Raw genomic sequence first — 13810 nt, forward strand, 5'->3', positions numbered from 1 at the left:
TTACAAATACTTTTTTAAAAGATTTTATTTATTTATTCATGAGAGACACAGAGAAGGAGGCAGAGACATAGGCAGAGGGAGAAGCAGGCTCCCTCTGGGGAGCCCGATGCAGGACTCCATCCCAGGACCCCAGGATCACACCTTGAGCCAAAAGCAGATGTTCACTACTGAGCCACCCAGGCACCCCTATACTATTTCTTCTTAAAGAGTTCTGCCTCTGATCCACTCCAGTGGGGCTGGGGTATTGTGATGTTGGGAGCATTTGGTTCTAAAGCTAGTAAGAGGGGCAGCCCAGGTGGCTCAGCGGTTTAGTGCCGTCTTCAGCCCAGGGCTTGATCCTGGAGACCCGGGATCGAGTCCCATGTTGGGCTCCCTGCATGGAGCCTGCTTCTCCCTCTGCCTGTGTCTCTGCCTCTCTCTCTGTCTTTCATGAATAAATAAATAAAATCTTGAAAAAAAATTAAAAAAATAAAGCTAGTAAGGTTGCAAAAGTTGCATATGGTTAAAATCAAATTAGAACATTCTTTATGTCACTCATAAAGTACAATATGCAGTAATTCTTAGACATGAAAGCTTGGGAACCACTGAGCTAGAACCACCACAGGGAGTAACAGAAGGAAATCAATATGGCAGATGCTTGGACCTTTGGTCTGTTTTGCTCTTAAGATAACCCTTGTCTTTCTGGGTGAACAGAGGATGGTTGGGTTGTTCTCAAAATGTTTCTGTTTGCCTGCAGGGTTACTGCATTCTGTGCGATATTAAGCCCTTTGCGCCAGTTATTAAATTATTGTCTCTCAGTTCCAAACCCATTGTTTACATTCTGCGTTATGATGCACGGGCCGGGATGCTGCAAACTCCATTGTTGCTTCCCAGCTGGTTCTGTTAGGCCCTGCCAGATGGAGGTAAGGAGGGGAGTCTGCAAGGATGGGGATGGGCGAAGCGGGGGCTGGCTCCTCACTGATTGCTTTCTGTCTGTGCTCTGCTTGCCGGTGGCTCCTGAGCTCCACACCCCGGGTCCTTCCCTCAGCTTCCTTGTCCTGTCCTCTACAACTGGCAGTTCTTGAAGTATCAGCTTTGAAGAGACCCCCATCAGAGAGAGATACCAACAGTAGAAGCTGGTGTGCCCCCTTTGGAGGTCAGAGTTTCAAGTCTGCACAAGTCCTCCCCCACCTTCCAAGTTTTAGTAATTGTTCTTTTTTTTTTTTTTAAACGATTTTATTTATTTATTCATGAGAGACACAGAGAGAGAGGCAGAGACATAGGCAGAGGGAGAAGCAGGCTCCCTGCAAGGACCCTGATGGGGACTCGATCCCGGGACCCCAGGATCATGACCTGAGCCAAAGACAGACCACTCAACCACTGAGCCACCCAGGCACCCCAGTAATTGTTTCTTCTTTGGTGCCCTCAGCCCCATGGGTGGTAGCTGCTTCTTCCAGCTGCTATGGTGTCTGTGATACTGCAGAACTCTTTTTTTTTTCTTTTCAGTTACCTAGTTAACTTTAAACCTAGCTAACAGTTCTCTGTAGTAGAGTCTTTGTCAAGACTGGCATGGTTTCTGTCTCTTGACTGGTATATTTTTATATGCTTAATTTTAGATATTAAAAGATTTGTTGGGGCTCCTGGGTGGCTCGGTTAAGCGTCCAACTCTTGGTTTTGACTCAGGTCATGATCTTAGGGTTGTGAGATCAAGCCCTGTATCAGGCTTTGCACTGTGTGGATCCTGCTTAAGATTCTCTCTCTCCCTCTCCTTCTGCCCCTCCCTTACTTCTCTCTCTTAAAAAAATTATTTATAGTTATGATTTGCAACCCAGGGAGGGTTAGATCCTAAGATCAAGGCATCAAATAAAGTGTTTGGCCCTCCAATATGTTGCCTCTCTGATGTTATCACAATTGGCTGTTGGCCCTGGGATGGAGCAGCTGAGACCTACTGGACAGAACACGGCAGAGTAGGGCAGCCAAGGAGAAATCCCTTCATCTACACTGTGGTTACTGTTTGCTTTCTGGGGCTCTCTGTAAATAGAACAGGAAGTTTATGTCTCCTGTCACCTCGCAGGTGGAAGGTCCTTGGGGAGACATTCATAGGTTAGCTCTGCTTTCAGTTTAGCTCATATATCTGCTACATTTCCATTTTCTCTGGCTCCAGGGCCAGTGGGCTCTCTCCTATACTTTCCTCTCTCCTCTCTCCCATTGAGATATTCTACAGCTTCTCTTTGCCAGGGGCCACTGAACACTACCCCCTTTAAATCATTGGTAGACACTCCCCACCACTTCACCCCTCCACCCCCCAGCATCCTGTGGCATTCCCTTAATTTTTCCTGGCATGGATCCTACATGCCTTGAATGAGAGTGGGGCTCTTATGAATCCAGGGCACTGTGGATGGTGGCTAACCTAGGCATTTCTTGTGTCCTGGTGGAATTCATGCCTGCTATCTGCAGATGGAGAAACTGAGAAATATCAGTCACTCCTACAACTTAGTCAGAAAGACCCCAACCACCCCCCCAAAAAAAAGCCAACAAAATAATGGGTGAAAGATTTGAACAAAGATATACAAATAGCCAATAGGTACATCAAAAATGCTCAACAGCATTAGTCATCAGGGATATACAAATTAAATCTACAATGAGATATTATTACATACCCAGTAGAATGAATTAGATTAAAGAATGAATGAATTAGACAATACCAAGTGTTGACAAAGATGTAGAGCAATTGGAATGCTCAGCATCGCTGGTGGGAGTATAAAATGGCACGACTACTTTGGAAATAAGGGTCTGGCAGTTTTTTTTTCTTTTTTTTTTTTGGTCTGGCAGTTTCTTATAAAATACAGAACTTCATCAGGGCACCTGGGTGGCTCAGTAGTTGAGCATCTGCCTTTGGCTCAGGTCGTGAACCCGGGGTCCTGGGATCGAGTCCCGTATCAGGCTCCCCGCAGGGAGCCGGCTTCTCCCTCTGCTTATGTCTCTGCCTCTCTCTTTGTGTCTCTCGTGAATAAATAAATAAATAAAATCTTTTAAAAAAATACAGAACTTCATCAAAGTTAAAAACTTTTGCACACCAAAGGTCACTATCAAGAAAGTGAAAACAAAAATGGAAGAGATTATTGCAAATCCTATATCTAGTAAGGGGTTAATATCTGGAATATATAAAGAAATCCTAAAACTCAATAACAAAACCTTAAAAATCTAATCAAGAAAGGGGCCCTTCTGCCCCTTCTGCTGAGCCCGGGTGGCTCAGCGGTTTAGCGCCGCCTTCAGCCTAGGGCGTGATCTTGGAAACCTGGGATCGAGTCCCATGTCGGGCTCCCTGCAAGGAGCCTGCTTCTCCCTCTGCCTGTGTCTCTGCCTCTCTCTCTCTGTGTCTCTCATGAATAAATAAATAAAATATTTAAAAAAAAAGCAAAGGGCAGAAGATTTGAAGACATTTCTCCAAGGATATACAAATGGCCAATCAGGACATGACAAGATGCTCACCACCACTAAGTTGGGAAAAGCAGATCAAAACCACATGAGGTACTACTTCATCTCCATTGGAATAACAGTTACTAAAAAACCCCCAAAGAGAAAATATGCATTGGTGAAGATGTGGAGAAATTGCAACTCTTGTGCATTACAAGTGGCAATGTAAATGGTGCAACTGCTGAGAAAAACAGTATAGTTCAACAGAATTATCATATAAAGAAGTTCAACAAAATTCTCATATAATCCAGCAATTCCACTTCTGAGTACAGATCCAAAAGTGGAAGCAGGAACTCAAACAGATATCTGTATACCTCTGTTCATAGTAGCATTATTTGCAACAGCCAAAAGGTGGAAGCAACCTAAGTGTCCATTGACTGATGAATGAATAAACTTAATGTGGCATGTATATATGAATATTATACTAATATTCTATATTATATTATACTAATATAATATTCATATATGAATATTATACTAATATAAGGGATGAAATCTTGACACATGCTGTAATATAAACCTTGAAAACAGTATGCTAACTGAACCCAGACACAAAAGGACAAATATTGTATTATTCCATTTATGAGGTAACTAGAATAGTCAAATTTATAGAGATAGAAGGTAGAATAATAGTTACTAGGCGCCGAGGGGAGGGGAATGAAGAAGTATTTTTTAAAAGGGGAACAGATTTTCAGTTTGGGGTAATGAAAAACTTTTGGAGATGATGATTGCATAACAAGGTAAATGTACTTAATGCCACTGAATTGTACACTTAAAAATGGTTAAAATGGTGAATTTTACGTTTACAAGTTTTACAATAAAAAATGCGTTTATGAAAACTATACACAAAAATACCTTCTGATCCAGCAATTTCACTCCTGTATTTACCCAAAAGAAATGAAAACAAAATACTGTGCACAAGAATGCTCTTAGCAGCTTTATTTATGATAGGTCCAAGCAAGAAATAACCCAAGATGTCTATTAACAGGAGAATGGCTAAACCATGTATTGTTAACCTTACAAATAAAAACTGCCAGTTTATTTTACCAGCAAAAGATGGATTTACTTGGGAATAAAAGAGAATAGCAATCTAGGGCAAACAAGCCAATCAAAACCATAGGCAGGTCTGAGGAACAATGGAGGGGTGCATTCTTTTAAGGAGGAAAGGTGTAGAGGCACCTGGGTGGCTCAGTGGTTGAGCATCTACCTTTGGCTCAGGTCATGATCCTGGGGTCCTGGGATGGAGTCCTGCACCAGCCTTCCTGCAAGGAGCCTGCTTCTCCCTCTGCCTATATCTCTGCCTCTTTCTCTGTGTCTTTCATGAATAAATAAATAAAATCTTTTTTTTTTTTAAAAAGAGAGGAAAGGAGTAAGTTGGAGAAGCTGTTATAAACTAAAAGTCCTCTGGCTGTAGTAGTAGAGTAGTATGCAAGGTCAAGTCCATCTCTTCCTGTTGGGTCTGCAGTTGACTATGAGTAGTGGGTGTGAGAGGTCCCCCTGCTGGAATCTTCCAACTTCATTTTAGTGAGGTTTTCCAGTTACTATGTTGCCCTTCTGATTTTTCTTGAAAGCATCACTAATCAATAGGTCCTTTATATTTAGTATTTTTTCCCCCTCTCACATAACCAAGAAGAGCCTTTCCTGGTTGTCATGTCTAACATCGAAAGGAAAGTGCCTAGCAGTTGAAAACCACTTAAGCCACCTTGGAACAACAGTGAGCGTTAGAAGGAAGCTCTCAGGCACTTCTCATTGCAAGTCTGGATCTTCAGCATCATTGTATTGGGCACCTCCTTCTGGCAAAAAGATTGATAGACAAGTATAGAACCAAAAGCAACATGACAATTCCAAACTGTATGTTGGTTTTAAAATATTTATTGACCCAAAGTCATGTGCACCTCCTGGAAGTCTCTTAAGGTGGCTAGGAGGCAAAATAGTGAAATACTATAGGAGTGCCTGGAATGAAATAACAGAGGACATCTGGGAAGATACAGCACACACATAAACAGGAAGAACAGTTCATGAAATTTTTTTTTTTTGCAAGAATAGCAAAACTTCTAAGATAGCTGAAAGAAAAACTATTGTTACCTCAAAAGAACTGTTTAGAACCATGTGTGTTATCAATAATAGTCTGTAAAGTTGCAGATTCAGAAACCATAAACTTGGAGAAGAATCCAGTGCTAGTTAATAGTTCAGATAAAAGACTTTTGTGAATTCTGAATCTTGTAACCCTTCAGAAATACTCACAGCATCATAACGCCATGGTTTCGGAAAAGGTCATAATCAAAGATTTCCTCCTTCCCCCCCCCCCCCAAGAGATTGGGAAATGTAGATAAAGGCATTTTCTTTCCACAAAAGAGGAGAGGCAATGGACCTGTTGCCTGGTCCTGACATCTTGAGAAAAGCGTTTGCCCAGGTGTTGTCTGTTTCAATTCCCAGAAATCTATACTTTCAGGTCATCAGATGGTGTGCAGGTCCAGCCAGGGTTTGGTGCTTTCTTTAGATATGTCATAGGAAGGAAGCCAAGGGTCTATTCTTTATTTATGGTTTATGTATTTATAGCAGTGCAAAGGAGGCTAGGATTAGGGTTGCCATGTGTTTTGGCTGTTCATGACAGTCACGAGTTATGGTCCTTGATCAGTGTCACTGGCAGTGCCCCCTCTCACTCTCAGCAATGTCCCTGTTTGGAGGATGAATTAAGGGGAGCTAACTCTTGCCGTACAGTTTTCTATCAAGCTACTCCCACTGATAGTGGCTAGAAGTACAATACACACACACACACACACACACACACACACATCTGCTTGAAGGCAATGAAGAGCTACGGAGGCAGTCCTGTGTCGAGGAGCCACAATTCAGGGAGAAGTGCAGAGGTGAGTGTGACACCCTGAGTGGCTTTCCTCCCTGATGCGTTGGCCCACAGGTAAGTGGGAGGAACCAAGAGGCAGAAAAGCTGGGCAGAGAGCAGTACTTCTCAAGAGTAATACGTGATTTTTTAAAATGTCTGAGTTTAAATAAGTTCATTTTTAAGTTTATAATAAAACGTCTACGTAATATGAAAACACGGCATCATAGTTAAAATGGCAGCATTTCTTATTTGTACATAAAATAATATTTCTCAGTATAGGGCATCTTAGAATTAGTGAAATATGGTATATTTGTTCCCATGTATCAGTGTCTCTAGAGGACAGATTCCTAGAGGCAGAACTGCTGCGTCAAAGATGTATGCATTGGAGAGATTCTGTTGAACTGTCTCAAAAACAAAAACAGTGTCCATGTGTCACACGCTTACCAGTGTTGGGGTTAGCAGTCTTTTAAGTTTCTTCTCACCTACTGGGCTCTTATCAGGTCTTCACTTCAGCTTCAATCCAGAGTGAAGGGATCTGTGGTTCCCCAAATTACCCGGCTCCCTCCTGTGTGTATTCAGTTCAGTCTGCATCACACTGTCCTAGAGGTTGGGCCATGGGACCCACACTTCTTTCTCCCCTAAGGGAAAATAAAGGGCCATTTCCCCACGTGGTGCTGGAGAGGACTGTGGGCTAATTAGCATAAGAGGGGATCTCAGAAGCTCCCTGATCTCAGGGGTTCTGGAAGGCATTCAAGGTGGTCTGCACTGTTACTGCTGGCAGCACATCTTCTAAATTTCTAATTTGAAAAAAGTAATTAAAGTAATTCCTTGGGGGCGCCTGGGTAGCTCAGTTGGTTAAGTGTCTGCTTTTGGCTTGGTCTGTGACCCCAGGGTCCTGGGATCCAGCCCTGGGTTGAGTGGGCTCCCTGCTCAGCAGGGAGTCTGCTTCTCCCTCTCCCTCCACCTCTCCCTCCAGCTCATGCCTGCGTGCACTCTCTCTCTCTTACAAATGAATAAATAAAATCTTTTTTTAAAATAAGTAATTCTTCAGACAATCTCTTGCCCCACGAAAATGGGATCACTGGGAACCTCCCAGCACCTGCAGATGTGTGCATATGACTCAGCCACTCCCATGGATCCTATGTGAGGTTTTTTTTTTTCTTTTCTTTCTTTTTTTTTTTTTTTTTTCTATGTGAGTTTTGACTACTCCATGGCAATTTTTTTTTTAGTCCTATACTGATTAGTATACGCTTATATTGGAATGCTGGCTAAAAATAAAAAATGTGAAAAGTTTGCTGAAATAAAGCAAATGAAGACCATAACATGAAAACTCTACAATATGACTCAAGATGATCTTCATTTGCTAGACATGCACATTGCATCCAGCTGATTAAAATGTTTATCTGGCTCATCCTGATATCTCTTCTATGTCAGAAACCAAAGCCAAAAAAGAAAATAGAGTGACCATTCTATCCAATACAGTCTTTCATTATTAGGAATAAACACGAGCCAGACCCACTTCATAATATTTGCAGAGTGGTGCTTGTATATAGTAGCCTGAACCTGTATGTTTTATCTCATTGTTTGGACACAAAAACATGAAAGTAATAAAAATAAACGCATTTTCTTAAAGTGCAAGAAGCATAAATTCCAAACATTCATTTAGAAAAGCAGTTTTTGTCTGTTTTTGATGCTGAGTCATTAAATTTCATATTTTAATATACATTTGTCCCAGTATTAAATATAAATGTTCTTTTAAAAGTTATTTGCTAAACAGCACTGTTGGTGGGAATGCTAACTAGTGTAGCCACTCTGGAGAACAGTATGGAGGTTCCTCAAAAAGTTAAAAATTGAACTACCCTATGATTCAGCAGTTGCACTCCTAGATATTTACCCAAAGAAAATAAAAATACTAATTCAAAGGGATACATGTACCCTGATGTTTATAGCAGTATTATCTACAATAGCCAAATTATGGAACAGCCTATTGACTGATGAATGGGTAAAGAAGAGTAGTGTATATTTATGACAGAATATTACTCAGCCATAAAAAAGAATGAAATCTTTTTGCTATTTGCAACGGCATGGATGGAGTCAGAGAGTATTATGCTAAGTTAAATAAATCAGTCAGAGAAAGACAAATACCATATGATTTTATGCATATGTGGAACTTAAGAAACAAAACAAGCAAAGGGGGGAAAAAAAAGAGAGGAGAGAGAGAGGTAAACCAAGAAACAGAACCTTAACTACTGGTGGTAGTACACCTGAAACTAGTATTACTCTGTATATTAACTAACTGGAATTTAAATAAACACTTCTAGAAAGTTATTTGTTAACAAAGCATGATTTTCCCTTACATAAATAAGGTAAATCAATTTTGCAACTACATGGCAAATGGAAATAGGTTGAGACTAGCCTTTATACTGTAGGCATTACTTGAGATTGCTTTAAAGTTACACAGGAGCACCTGGGTGGCTCAGTGGTTGAGCATCTGCCTTTGGCTCAGGTCACGATCCCGGGGTCCTGGGATAGAGTTCCACATTAGTTCCCTACAGAGAGCCTGCCTTCTCTGTGTCTCTCGTGAATAAATAAATAAAAACTAAAAAAAAGTTATACATACATATCAAATGTTTTGTATTTTACTTTTTTAGAATTTTATTTTAAAAATAACATATACATCACAAAAATTATTAAATGATTAATAATCTCAAGGTGTTGGGAAGTATATACATGATAAAAAGAGTTCTCCAATCGAGATAGGCGGGAAAGCTCTTATTTGGTCTAGATCCCCTAGATTTTTTTTTTTTTTAAAGATCTTATTTATTTATTTATTCATGAGAGGCACACTGAGAGAGGCAGAGACCTAGGCAGAAGGAGAAGCAGGCTCCCTGTGGGGAGCCCGATGCGGACTCGATCCGGGAATGCCAGGATCATGACCTGAGCCAAAGGCAGACGCTCAACCATTGAGCCACTCAGGTGCCCCTAGATACCCTAGATTATGAAGGAAACTGAGGTCCAGAGAGGGTAAGAGATTTACTTAAGGTCACACAACCAGGGAGGGTCATGGGTCAGACTCTTAATTCATGGCTCTTCAGAGTCAGTCTGTGGAGTTTAAGTGATTTGAAGCTCTCTAGAGACTTCTTGCTGGAAAAATCTCTCGGGTAGCAGACATCCTGACACTGCCCCCCCCTCCACGTTCTGCACTGCCTTTACTAGATGCTTCCTTCCCAGCCCCACTCTCCTTGGGGATTAAGCTATTTTAGTTTCCAAAGTCCATAGGGGGTGCTGTCTTCCCCTCCCATGCAACCAGGATCAGTTAATATCTGCTGAACCAACAAAAGAAGAGATCCAGGATAGAAGAAGTGAGAGGCAAGGTGGAGGCCAACGTTGCTGCTCAGGGTTTACCAGGTGTGCTCTCCCTGAGGGACTTAGAGGCCGGAAGAGCAGACTCTGCAGATACTACTGGATTTGAGAAGACACTACATATAGGTCCATGACTTACTTTGTTTCCCAGGAAATTAACCCTTTTCAATTTAAAATTCAAAATCTGGGGCGCCTGGCTGGCTCCAATGGTGCAGCATGCAAGTCTTGATCTTGGGGTTGTGAGTTCAAGCCCCACACCTGGTGTAGAAATTATTTAAAAATAAGGTTACTTATTTCCCCACACTCTGCCCTATTTATCTCTTCCACCTGGCTGTTCCTGAGTTGTATCCTGTTGTAACAAATTGGCAATCTAGTAAAAAAAAAAAAAAAAAATCTTAAAAGAAAAAAACCTTTAAAAATAAACAGATAAAATTTAAAATTTTTAAAAAAGCATTCCCACCTCAGGGAAACCATGCAATTACCTTCACAGCCTGTTCCAACTTATTTATTTCAAAGTCTCACTCTCTGCTGTCCTGGATGTACCCTGGACTTGGCCAGGCATGCTCCAAGAAGCCCTAATCCTGCTGTGTTGTAAACAACTCTGCATCCCACCGCCCGCCTGGTGCCTCATGGGATCCTGCAGCTGTGTTGACCATCCCCCTTTCTGAGCTCTTGCTCTTGTTCAAAACTATCTGGAGCACCTCACTTACCTCCTCTGGGCGGATAACCCAGCAGGCACAGGGCCCTGAACTTCCTACCAACACCAAGGCAGGGGCCTGTTACTGCCTCTTCATTGTCTGCCCGGTCAGTCTGATTGATTCCGCTTGAATTTGAAGCCTCTATGCAATCCTACCGTTTGGCACGGTCGCCCTATCACAAGCTGTGACTGAGCAGTCACCCTCAGAGCGACTACATACGTGATCTTTATTCTGTCTCCCATCACTTGCTCATAGCAGTTCCCCCAGCCTATTATCACAGCGTTCTGTTGTTTGTTCTTCCGGCTCCGGTCAACCAAACGGGGTGACCAACATGCCAACAGAGGCCCAGCAGACAATCCAGGGTGGCAACCCTGGAGGAAGACACAGGGAGGGTGGTGTCTACTTTGTGCAGGTGGCTGCAGCTAACCTCCCCGGGGGACGCGGGTGTCCCGCGGAGTTACCAACGAGGTACAGCAGGCACAGTGTCTAGAGCCCGGCAAAATGCTCACATTTTAAATTCTTTTGAAACCAGAAGGAAAAATAATATTGTAACAATAAACCCAGCCTGAATTATATATATTTTTATTTTGCCGTAATAAAATGCCATTATTTTTTTTTTTTTTAAATGAAGGAAGGGGTCCAGGAAGACTAAAGTGCCTAGGGCACCGGACAGTTATAATTGGGCTCTAGGTACAGTGTGACAATATTATTATTATTATTATTTTTTTAAGAAATGGGTATCCAAACCTCTTCATTTTTAAATACGGGGAACTCGTTTTAAAACGAAGACAAACGTGTAGTGGCCCAGCAAAGCCCGCGGGCTGAGTCTGCACCTGCCGCAGGTGCGGGCTACGGTCCCGTCCCCGGAACGGCCTCGGCCGCCGCGGCCTCGGGGACGCGCTGGTGCCTGGCACCTCGGGGCGGGCCGGGCTGGGAGGCCGAGGCCCCGCCCCGCCCCGCCCCCGCCCGGGGCCGCCCGGCTCCCCGCCGACGGTTCCCGGGCCTGCAGGGCGGCGGGTCCCGCGGGCCCCGGGAAGCGGCCCCTGCCCTGCGCCCGCCCGCCCCCCGCCGGCTCCCGCGGCGCCCGCTCGCGGACGGAAACTCCCGGGAGGAGCCGGCGCGGCGGCCGCGGCTCCTCCTCCCGCGCTGCCCGGAGGGCGGACCGCGCGCCCCCCAACGGCCCGGTGGCCTGTCGGGCGCGGCCCCGCCAACCTGCCCTCCGTCCCCGGGGGAGACCCCCGCGGGGCCCCCCGCTCGCGCCCCCCGGGCCGCGGCGCCCGCCGCTGCCGCCGACTCGCGGCCGGAGCCCACGCCGCGGAGCCGGGAGCCGCGAGCCGCGAGCCGCGAGCCGCGAGCCGCGAGCCGCGAGCCGCGAGCCGCGAGCCGCGAGCCGCGAGCCGCGAGCCGCGAGTGCGCATGCTCCGCCGGAGCCCGCACCGGGCCTGGGTGAACCCTGATAGAGCCATCGCGAGGCCGGCTCAGCGGAGCTCCAGTGGCGCAATCGGTTAGCGCGCGGTACTTATACAGCAGTACATGCAGAGCAATGCCGAGGTTGTGAGTTCGAGCCTCACCTGGAGCACGACCCTTTTGGACACCGCCGCCCCCTTTTATCTCCTCGCCCGAAGGCACCGGTTGGTCTCTCTTTAGCCGGCGCAGCTCGCGTCGCTGCCTGCGTGCGCTGGTCGCTCGGCCGCCGGCAGGGAGCGGCTCGCCCTGGAGCTTCTTACCCGCCGTGCGAGCGACTTGTTGCCCCCACGCACCACCCAGCCGCGCGAGTCGGGCCATCTGCGTAACCGCTTCCTCCTGCTCCTCTTCCCCGGCCTCTCCTTTAACGGCACCCAGTCCCCGCCACGGTCCCGGCAGTGTGGAGGGGAGAGCCCGGGGCGCCGCGCCGTAGGGGTTGGGGCGCGGCGGGGGGGAGGCGTCGTGCGAGCCGGCGACCCCTCCTGCCGCGTGGGCCAGGGGCTCAGCGCGGGACGGAGGTGGAGCAGCTGCAGACACCCCGAGACCGCGGGCCTCCCCGCGTCCCCGGGCACACAGGCCTCCGGGGCGGGCGGGCAGAGTTGGGGAAACGTGCCCTGGGCGCGCCCCTCTCCCCGCCGTCAGTCTGCACTAGCGCGGGCCGGGCGGCCCGGGAGCAGACGTTTTCTAGGGGTGTCCTTTCATGCGTCCACCGATGCCAGCTTCAGAAGTCCTCCCGGACGGACAGGACATCTGGTTTTTGCAGCCAGCACGGAAACACTCCTCCGAAGCGCGGGGGCTGCTTTGCCTTGGGGTGGGATGGGTGCCCCACATCCGCAGAGGTGTGGGCGGAGCAGGGAACAAGTTTAGTCGGGTGACAGTCGTCCCACACGCGTTCTCCCCGAAGAGCGGTTTCTGCTGCTTTTATGGACAGGTTGGTAGTTAAATCCTGGGATGGAAATACTACCTGGAATGGGATGGAGAGCCCCACGCCCACTGCAATGCCAGAAAGTCTGCCCTCCTCACCTAACGCCCCTAACCCAGGGCCAGGCCCCTCCCAGGGAGGGCCTTTTGCTCACAGGCGCATTCATCCTCAGCAGATGGTGGGAAATCTAGCCTAGGCCTGGAGACAAGTATCTATATAATAATAATAATAATAATAATAATAATAATAATAATAGTTGCTTACATTAAAAAGTTTTAAGAAATAATTTGCATACCATTTTAAAGTATATAATTCAATGGATTTTAGTATATTCACCGAGGTGTGTAACCATTACGAGGGTCAATTTTAGAACATTTTCAGCACCTCAGTAAGAAACCCCATTTCCTGGAGCTGTCACTGCCCTAGCTCCCCACTCTTGCCCTAAGCAATCAGGAATCTACTTTCTATCTCTATACATTTCCGTACTGTGGACTTTCATATGGAAGTCCTGGTAAAAATCTACTCCTGGTAAGGATGCTATGACCACTGTTGAAATAACAATAAAGGATTCAGAATATTACATAAACCTACTTGATAGAGCAGCAGCAGCAGTCTGAGAAGACTGATTTCAATTTTGAAGGAAGTTGTACTGTAATCATAGAACCTGTGGTCCTTTGTCCATTTAATGCTTTCAAGATTCACCATGTCCTACCCTGTATCAGTACCTGATTTCTTTTTATAAGGTAATTAATACACCATCGTATGAATTCTCTTCCTTTTTGGACAATGGTGAAAAGGTTGGCATTTTTATAGGAACACTTGCTGAAAAGTGTTTTTTAAAAGGGAATTAATTTTAAAATATACAAAGCATAAAAAGGATCAGACTGGCCACGTGTATATTTCTGACTGTTTGAGGGTACTCACTGCAAGAACTGTTCAGAGACTTTTTTTTTTTTTAAGATTTTATTTATTTATTTATTCGTGAAAGACAGAGAGAGAGGCAGAGACACAGGCAGAGGGAGAAGCAGGCTCCGTGCAGGGAGCCCAATGCGAGACTCGACC

The 13810-nt window shown here is 45.6% G+C and overlaps 1 long non-coding RNA gene and 1 other non-coding gene across 2 annotated transcripts; one reads left to right on the top strand and one right to left on the bottom strand.

Annotated features, from left to right (window-relative positions):
- Window positions 1–4368: 4368 nt before the first annotated feature.
- LOC140600120 (uncharacterized) lies at window positions 4369–11247 on the bottom strand. Its single transcript, XR_012003296.1, has 2 exons — window positions 10375–11247; window positions 4369–9922 (listed from the first exon to the last, which is right to left on the bottom strand). It is a non-coding gene; the product is annotated as an uncharacterized lncRNA (long non-coding RNA).
- A 601-nt stretch (window positions 11248–11848) lies between these two features.
- TRNAI-UAU (transfer RNA isoleucine (anticodon UAU)) lies at window positions 11849–11941 on the top strand. Its single transcript is given in 2 exon segments — window positions 11849–11886; window positions 11906–11941. It is a non-coding gene; the product is annotated as a tRNA-Ile (tRNA).
- Window positions 11942–13810: the final 1869 nt, after the last annotated feature.

The sequence above is a fragment of the Canis lupus genome, chromosome 11 (genome assembly GCF_048164855.1).
Source record: "Canis lupus baileyi chromosome 11, mCanLup2.hap1, whole genome shotgun sequence".
Taxonomy (NCBI): Eukaryota; Metazoa; Chordata; class Mammalia; order Carnivora; family Canidae; genus Canis; species Canis lupus.